This window comes from Oncorhynchus masou, chromosome 9, assembly GCF_036934945.1.
Source record: "Oncorhynchus masou masou isolate Uvic2021 chromosome 9, UVic_Omas_1.1, whole genome shotgun sequence".
NCBI lineage: Eukaryota > Metazoa > Chordata > Actinopteri > Salmoniformes > Salmonidae > Oncorhynchus > Oncorhynchus masou.
Window position 1 is genome coordinate 54,429,023 of NC_088220.1, and position 8,560 is coordinate 54,437,582.

Sequence of the window (8,560 nt, forward strand, 5' to 3'; positions counted from 1 at the left end):
CAGACTCAGTCAGGGAGAGGTTGAAAATGCCAGTGAAGACACTTGCCCGTTAGTCCACGCATGTTCTGAGTACACATCCTGGTAATCCATCTATCCTCACGTCCTTGTGAATGTTGACCTGTTTAAAGGTCGGCTACGAAGAGTGTGATCACACAGACGTCCGGAACAGCTGGTGCTCTCATGCATGCTTCAGTGTTGCTTGCCTCAAAGCGAACATTAAAGATATTTATCTCGTCTGGTAGGCTCGCGTCACTGGGCAGCTCGTGGCTGGGTTTCCCTTTGTAGTCCGTAATAGTTTGCAAGCCCTGCCACATCCAATGAGTGTCAAAACCGGTGTATTAGTAATCTTAGTCCTGTATTGACGCTTTGCCCATTTGATGGTTCGTCTGAGGGCATAGGTGGATTTCTTATAAGTGTCTGGATTAGTGTCCCGCTCCTTGAAAGTGGCAGCTCTAGCCTTTAGCTCGTTGCAGATGTAATCCATGGCTTCTGGTTGGGGTATGTACGTACGGTCACTGTGGGGACGATGTCGTCGATGCACTTATTGATGAAGCCAGTGACTGAGGTGGTATACTCCTTAATGCCATTGGATGAATCCTGGAACATTTTCCAGTCTGTGCTAGCAAAACAGTCTTGTAGCGTTGCATCCGCGTCATCTGACCACTTCCGTATTGAGCGAGTCACTGGTACTTCCTGCTTTAGTTTTTGCTTGTAAGCAGGAATCAGGAGGATAGAATTGGAGGGCGAGGGAGAGCTTTGTACGCGTCTGTGTGGATAAAAGGTGGTCTAAAAAATGTTTTCCTCTGGTTGCACATGTGACATGCTGGTAGAAATTAGCTAAAACAGATTTGAGTTTGCCTGCATTAAAGTCCCAGCCACTAGGAGCGCCTCTTCTGAATGATAATTTTTTCTTGCTTGTTTATGGCCTTCTACAGCTCGTTGAGTGCGGTCTTAGTGCCAGCGTCAGTTTGTGGTGGTAAATAAACAGCTATGAAAAATATAGATAGTGTGATCTGCAGCTTATCATGAGGTACTCTACCTCAGGCGAGCAATACCTCGAGACTAACTTAGCATAAGAAATCGCGTACCTTAATATTAGACATTGTGCACCAGCTGTTATTGACAAATAGACACACACCCCCACCCCTCGTCTTACTGGACGTAGCTGTTCTGTTCTGACGATGCACGGAAAACTCAGACAACTGTATATTATCTTTGTCCAGTTTGAGGTGAGTAATTGCTATTCTGATATCCAGAAGCTCTTTTCGGTCATAAGAGATTGTAGCATCAACATTATGTACAAAATAAGTTACAAAAAAATCTTTAAAAAACACACTAAATAGCACAATTGGTTAGGAGGCCATAACACGGCAGCCATCCACTCCGGTGCCATTCTTCCATAATTTTTTCTCCAAGACTTTTTGAGGGGATAACCTGTTTATAGCTTTGAGTGGATAATCACCTGAAGCCTGGTGATGCTGGAGAGAGCCCAGATTACAGAGCTGCCATTCTTAACTACAGAATGTAACAGATCCAATTATCTTGGATCGTTAGACTCCCTTCTAGATTATTATCCCCCAAATCCCTCCCTCCTCTCCCTGCTATGTCAGTCAGTAACCAAAGCCGCACCAGAGTGGATAGACTTTGATCACTACACACACACACACACATTCACACACACACACACACGCAAGCAATCTCATCCAACAAACAAGCACACACAAACGCAACTTGCAGACGCATGGACAAGTGTACTTCATGAATACAGCTCAAACAATGCATTGCAATCAGGCAACAGTTACAGCTAAGGGCACATCCATCACATATAAACATCAGTTGATAGACTACTAGAGACAACAAATGATAGATAACGATGCATAATAGATGCAATAAAACATGCTATTTGTTTAGCTACTATGTACTGTATGTGATGTCAGCAATCATCAGTTTAACATATATATTTGCTGAGGCTCAAATTTCAGCAGAGCCTCATCATCAAGCTTCAAGACTAGCAATAATTCAGTAAAAGGAATTTTATTATAAATCAAACAATAACATTAACAGGAGAACTTCTTGCGTGTCTAAAACGCAGAGACAAAAAAACACATTTCTAAAAAAAGTGGTACGGTAAAATGTGAGTCGGATGCATCCTCCGTTAATAAAATAAAAAGTCTCAAGGAGATTTTTGGAATCAAAGGGTTTTCAGATCTGACTGCATGCGACTCTTCAACTCCCACGCACCCCGGCGAGCACTGAGGATAGTTAATCTTCGTTGTAAGACTGCAATACTTGTTATTTTTCCATATAAACGGAACACTATTCAAATCAGTCCAACATTCTTGATGTAATACATCCCTTTTGTTAAGTGAGATCCCAGTGTTTTCTTTCTGCAGCTCCTCTCAACTCATTCAGGAAGCAGTGTTCTGTCCCTCTGTCCTGCTTTGGGCCATACTAGTCTGCTATGCTGCCTGGTGCTTCCTATTTTACCTCTAAAACGTCATCATCATCTACATCCAATAGGATTCTGATGTATTCTTGTTCTAGACTCTTCAAACTCTGCTTCATACACCGCTTGAGATACAATACTGTAAAGGCATTTCCCTCATGTTCTCGTCTCCTGATCTCTGCTGTTATGTCGTCCTGGCTGCCATGCTCAGAAGCAGGGCTGGATTAAGAAATCACAGGTCACCTGGATTCACCTGGTCAGTCTGTCATGGAAAGAGCATGTTTTGTACAGTCAGTGTACACAGTTGAAGTCGGAAGTTTACATACACTTAGGTTGGTGTCATTAAAACTTGTTTTTCAACCACTCCACAAATTTTTTGTTAACAAACTATAGTTTTGGCAAGTCGGTTAGGACATCTACTTTGTGCATGACACAAGTAATTTGTCCAACAATTGTTTACAGACAGATTATTTCACTTACAATTCACTTTATCACAATTCCAGTGGGTCAGAAGTTAACATACACTAAGTTAACTGTGCCTCTAAACAGCTTGGAAAATTCCAGAAAATTATGTCATGGCTTTAGAAGCTTCTGACCATTTGAGTCAATTGGAGGTGTACCTGTGGATGTATTTCAAGGCCTACCTTCAAACTCAGTGCCTCTTTGCTTGACATCATGGGAAAATCAAACGACATCAGTCAAGACTTCAGAATTAAAAATTGTAGACCTCCACAAGTCTGGTTCATCCTTGGGAGCAATTTCCAAACACCTGAAGGTACCACGTTCACCTGTACAAACAACAGTACCATAGGACCACACAGCCATCATACCACTCAGGAAGGAGACGCGTTCTGTCTCCTAGAGAGGAAAGTACTTTGGTGCGAAAAGTGCAAATCAATCCCAGAACAACAGCAAATGACCTTGGGAAGATGCTGGAGGAAACCGGTACAAATCTATATCCACAGTAAAACGAGTCCTATATTGACATAACCTGAACGGCCACTCAGCAAGGAAGAAACCACTGCTCCAAACCGCCATAAAAAAGCCAGACTATGGTGCACATGGGGACAAAGATTGTACTTTTTGGAGAAATGTCCTCTGGTCTGATGAAACAAAAATAGAACTGTTTGGCCATAATGACCATCGTTATGTTTGGAGGAAAAAGGGGAGGCTTGGAAGCTGAAGAACACCATCCCAACCATGAAGCATGGGGTTGGCAGCATCATGCTCTGGGGGTGCTTTGCTGCAGGCGGAACTGATGCCCTTCACAAAATAGATGGCGTCATGAGGCTGGAAAATCATGTGGATATATTGAAGCAACATCTCAAGACATCAGTCAGGAAGTTAAAGCTTAGTCGCAAATGGGTCTTCCAAATGGACAATGACCCCAAGCATACGTCCAAAGTTGTAGCAAAATGGCTTAAAGACAACAAAGTCAAGGTATTGGAATAACTAACCCAAAGCCATGACCTCAATCCTATAGAAAATTAGTGGGCACAACTGAAAAAGCATATGCCAGCAAGGATCCTACAAACCTGACTCAGTTACACCAGCTCTGTCAGAAGTAATGGGCCAAAATTCACCCAATTTATTGTGGGAAGCTTGTGGAAGGCTATCCATAACATGTGACCCAACTTAAACAATTTAAAGGCAATGCTACCAAATACTAATTGAGTGTATATAAACTTCTGACCCACTGGGAATGTTATGAAAGAAAGAAATCATTCTCTACTATTATTCCAACGTTTCACATTCTTAAATTAAAGCGGTGATCCTAACTGACTTAAGACAGGGAATTTTTACTGGGATTAAATGTCAGAAATTGTGAAAAACTGAGTTTAAATGTATTTGGCTAAGGTGTATGTAAACTTCCGACATCAACTCTATGTACAGTAGGCTACTAAATAAACTTTCCAGTGGCACACTGACTCACCCAATGATGAAGATGAAGCCATAGGCTACTCATCGGCGATGGCCAAATGTGCTCGTCGTGGCAATAGTCTATCTCTAGATAAGCTACTTGGGAGTTGCTCATAAAAGGTTTCTACGGACCGATTGGTTCTCTTTTCAGCAGTAGGCATTTGGTTTCCGAACTACAGTGCCTTGCGAAAGTATTCGGCCCCCTTGAACTTTGCGACCTTTTGCCACATTTCAGGCTTCTTTTTTAACAAATCAAAAACTGAAAAATTGGGCGTGCAAAATTATTCAGCCCCCTTAAGTTAATACTTTGTAGCGCCACCTTTTGCTGCAATTACAGCTGTAAGTCGCTTGGGGTATGTCTCTATCAGTTTTGCACATCGAGAGACTGAAATTGTTTCCCATTCCTCCTTGCAAAACAGCTCGAGCTCAGTGAGGTTGGATGGAGAGCATTTGTGAACAGCAGTTTTCAGTTCTTTCCACAGATTCTCGATTGGATTCAGGTCTGGACTTTGACTTGGCCATTCTAACACCTGGATATGTTTATTTTTGAACCATTCCATTGTAGATTTTGCTTTATGTTTTGGATCATTGTCTTGTTGGAAGACAAATCTCCGTCCCAGTCTCAGGTCTTTTGCAGACTCCATCAGGTTTTCTTCCATAATGGTCCTTTATTTGGCTCCATCCATCTTCCCATCAATTTTAACCATCTTCCCTGTCCCTGCTGAAGAAAAGCAGGCCCAAACCATGATGCTGCCACCACCATGTTTGACAGTGGGTATGGTGTGTTCTGGGTGATTTGCTTTGTTGCTTTTTCGCCAAACATAACGTTTTGCATTGTTGCCAAAAAGTTCAATTTTGGTTTCATCTGACCAGAGCACCTTCTTCCACGTTTGGTGTGTCTCCCAGGTGGCTTGTGGCAAACTTTAAACAACACTTTTTATGGATATCTTTAAGAAATGGCTTTCTTGCCACTCTTCCATAAAGGCCAGATTTGTGCAATATACGACTGATTGTTGTCCTATGGACAGAGTCTCCCACCTCAGCTGTAGATCTCTGCAGTTCATCCAGAGTGATCATGGGCCTCTTGGCTGCATCTCTGATCAGTCTTCTCCTTGTATGAGCTGAAAGTTTAGAGGGACGGCCAGGTCTTGGTAGATTTGCAGTGGTCTGATACTCCTTCCATTTCAATATTATCGCTTGCACAGTGCTCCTTGGGATGTTTAAAGCTTGGGAAATCTTTTTGTATCCAAATCTGGCTTTAAACTTCTTCACAACAGTATCTCGGACCTGCCTGGTGTGTTCCTTGTTCTTCATGATGCTCTCTGCGCTTTTAACGGCCCTCTGAGACTATCACAGTGCATGTGCATTTATACGGAGACTTGATTACACACAGGTGGATTGTATTTATCATCATTAGTCATTTAGGTCAACATTGGATCATTCAGAGATCCTCACTGAACTTCTGGAGAGAGTTTTCTGGACTGAAAGTAAAGGGGCTGAATAATTTTGCACGCCCAATTTTTCAGTTTTTGATTTGTTAAAAAAGTTTGAAATATCCAATAAATGTCATTCCACTTCATGATTGTGTCCCACTTGTTGTTTATTCGTCACAAAAAAATACAGTTTTATATCTTTATGTTTGAAGCCTGAAATGTGGCAAAAGGTCGCAAAGTTCAAGGGGGCCGAATACTTTCGCAAGGCACTGTATATGTTTTTCCTTCGAAAGTATTTTTTAAAATATAATCTATATACAGTGGCGAGAAAAAGTATGTGAACTCTTTTGAATTACCTTGATTGGATTTCTGCATAAATTAGTCATGAGATTTAATCTGATCTTCATCTAAGTCACAACAATAGACAAACACAGTGTGCTTAAACTAATAACACAAATTATTGTATTTTTCTTGTCAATATTGAATAGATGGAGCTTGGAGTCAGCTAACCTGGAGTCCAATCAATGAGACAAGATTGGAGATGTTGGTTGGAGCTGCCCTGCCCTATAAAAAACACTCACAAAATGTGAATTTGCTATTCCCAAGAAGCATTGCCTGATGTGAACCATACCTCGAACAAAAGAGATCTCAAAAGACCTAAGGTTAAGAATTGTTAACTTGCATAACGCTGGAAAGGGTTACAAAAGTATCTCTTAAAGCTTTGATGTTCATCAGTCACCGGAAAGAAAAAATTACATAGAAATGGAAAAAGTTCAGCACTGTTGCTACTCTCCCAGCAGTGGCCGTCCTGCAAAGATGATCGCAAGAGCACAGTGCAGAGTGCTCAATAAGGTTAAGAAGAATCCTAGTGTCAGCTAAAGACTTACAGAAATCTCTGGAACATGCTAACATCTCTGTTGACGAGTACCATACACGTAAAACACTAAACAAGAATGATGTTCATGGGAGTACCCCACGGAAGAAGCCACTGCTATCCAATAAAAACATTGCTGTACATTTGAAGTTTGCAAAAGTGCACCTGGTTGTTCCACAGCGATATTGGCAAAGTATTCTGTGGACAGATGAAACTAAAGTTGAGTTTTTTGGAGGAACACTAAGGCACAGCACAGCACACCAACATCAAAACCTCAACGGTAAAGTATGGTGGAGGGAGCATCATGGTTTGGGGCTGCCTCAGGGCCTGGACAGCTTGCTATCATCGCCGGAAAAATTTTTTGTTTATCAAGACATTTTGCAGGAGAATGTAAGGCTATCTGTCCGCCAATTGAAGCTCAACAGAAGTTGGTTGATGCAACAGGACAACGACCCAAAACACAGAAGTAAATCACCAACAGAATGGCTTCCACAGAAGAAAATATGCCTTCTGGAGTTCTGACCTCAATCCAATTGAGATGCTGTGGCATGACATCAGGAGAGCGGTCCACACCAGACATCCCAAGAATATTGTTGAACTGAAACAGTTTTGTAAAGAGGAAAGGTCCACAATTCCTCCTGACCGTTGTGCAGGTCTGATCCACAACTACAGAAAATGTTTGGTTGAAGTTATGGCTGCCAAAGGAGGGACAACCAGTTATTAAATCCAAGGGTTCACATACTTTTCCCACCCTGCACTGTGAATGTTTACACGGTGTGTTCAATAAAGACATGAAAACGTATAATTGTTTGTGTTATTAGTTTAAGCAGACTGTGTTTGTCTATTGTTGTGAATTAGATGAAGATCAGATCAAATTGTATGACCAATTTATGCAGAAATCCAGGTCATTCCAAAGGGTTCACATCTTTTTTCTTGCCACTGTATAATACAATCCATAGATGGCAGTTCCCATTCAAATCAGGACTGGCAGCCATTGCTATTGTACCCATGAGTCTAACAGTCAAATTGCCAGGGTAAGAGTTTACAATTCCTTTCTATGGATTGTATGTCTATGGCCACAACGCGACAAGCTGTATATTTGGCGCGTTTGCTGCCTAAATTGCAGCCTTCCCGACTGTAAACATACTAGTAACTGCCAAAATAAAGCAAATAATTGAGTAATGAAAGACACAAAGTATATGTTATGGTGTGGGGTGCATTTTCCTGGCATGATTTAGGTCCACTTGTAGAATCGATGCCTTTTAAGACACTTTATGTTAACTTTATTTCAGGAGTTACCTGTATGGGCTTATGATAAAACTTTATCCACAGTTCTTTTTTTGAAACTATTGATCCTCTGTGGCTAAATTAGGCTGAGGTATTTTGAACATTGAGAGTGGGCTCCTGTGGTTGGATAAATAATAATATAACTATATCAGTGGAGGCTTCTGAGGGGAGGACGGCTCATGATAATGGCTGGTACGGAACGAATGTAATGGCATAAAACACACGGAAACCATGTGTTTGGTGTATTCAACTTATTCCGCTCCAGCCATTACCATGAGCCCGTCCTCCCCAATTAAGGTGCCACCAACCTCCTGTGATATATATATATATATATATATATATATATATATATATATATATATATTTATATATATATATTTATATTTGCCTCTTGGGTGCTCTACGGGCTTCGGCCAAGGGGCTTCAGTCCCTGTAAGACCTTGCATTAAACCAGCCCTGCTCCGTTCCTGATGGCTGGAACAGAGCGAATGGAATGGCATCAAACACATGGAAACCATGGAAATGATGTGTTTGATTCCACCTATTCTGCTCCAGCCATTACCACAAGTCCATCCTCCCCAATTAAGGTGCCACCAACCT